Genomic DNA, 1476 nt, shown 5'->3' with positions numbered 1-1476 from the left:
TCAATGTCCAAAAAGAAATAGAAACTCAAATCCTTGCCCATCTCAACTTCAAAAAAGGGAAAATGCCTTGTATTTACCTTGGATTACCCATAGACAAAGGTATCAGAACCACAAAAGTTTGGGACCCGCAAGGACTAAGGATGAATAAGAAAATGGAGTCATGGAAATCGAAATGGCTCTCATGAGCGAATTATCATGTTGAAGGTTGTCCTTTCTGCCATTCCAATCTATCTCATGTCATGCTTATCTTTGTCAATTGGAGCTAACGACAATCTTGTTAAAAAAATGAGATCCTTTTTCTGGCAAGATGTGTTGGAAAAAAAGAAAATGGTCTTGATAGCTTGGGATAAAATTTGTAGACCCAAAAACCTTGGTGGAGTAGGTCTGAAGAATCAACTATCGCGAAATAAAGCTTTAGGAGCAAAACTAACGTGGAAGATATATAGTGATCCAAGTAGGAAATGGGTTAGGATCCTTGAAGGAAAATACTTGGAAGATATGAGTTCAGAAGGAATCTTTCGAACTAACAACCCTCCAAAAGGCTCAAGAATTTGGAATTTCATCCTGAGATGTAGAAACTTGATCTCAAAAAAAATCTCTTGGAATGTTAAAGAGGGGAGCAAAGTGAGGTTTTGGACAGATTCTCAGGGTAGATATCTGGCTTTAGTCTCAGTTTTGGGCCCATCCATCCTTAAAGATATAGCAGAAAATAGATGGGGTGTCTTCCTTAAAGATTTATTGTGAAGGACGAGAAGAACCAAGCATTAGGCTAGAAATGGAAGATTTTGATGAACTACAAGCAAATATGGAAGAAACCTCGGCTCTTAATGAGACTCTCAAACAGAGATCATTAACATTCAAAGAAGGTTCGGATTCCATCATCTAGCTTGGGGAAAATTCAGGTAACTAGAATTCAAAGGACGGCTATAAAATCATTGTCCAAAATTAGAAGTTAGAAAAAGCCAAGATCCCTGTTTCTTTATGTTGGGATAATAGATGTCTTCCAAAAGCAGGTTTCTTTACATGGGCAGCGCTACAAGGTAGAATTTTAATAGCAGAATGGTTTAAAAAATTGGATTCTTAGGAACTTGAAAATGTGTCATTTATGAGCAAGAAGAATCCATCAATCATATCCTTCTTTCATGCCCCTTTGCAGCCAAATGTTGGCAATGGCTCTGCACCAAATTAGGCTGGCTAACTGCTCTTCGTAATGACATCATGAGCGCTTTTAAAAGTTGGCCAAAACTACATTCCTCAAGCCTTTTTTATTCTTTATGGATTTCTTCTCCCTCTATAACAATTTGGGAAATATGGACGGAAAGGAACAAAAGAGTTTTTAGAGGGGAAAAACTTTCATGGGAAAGGTTGATCAATAGACTGGAAGCAGCAATAGTGGAAGTGGTTAATCGTGGCCTCCCTAATCAACAAGCAAAATAATCTGATTTTTCTTGGTGGGATAGTAAGATGACATCAAAT

This window comes from Cryptomeria japonica, chromosome 1, assembly GCF_030272615.1.
Source record: "Cryptomeria japonica chromosome 1, Sugi_1.0, whole genome shotgun sequence".
In the NCBI taxonomy this organism is placed as follows: domain Eukaryota; kingdom Viridiplantae; phylum Streptophyta; class Pinopsida; order Cupressales; family Cupressaceae; genus Cryptomeria; species Cryptomeria japonica.
Note: the sequence above shows the minus strand (reverse complement) of the source record.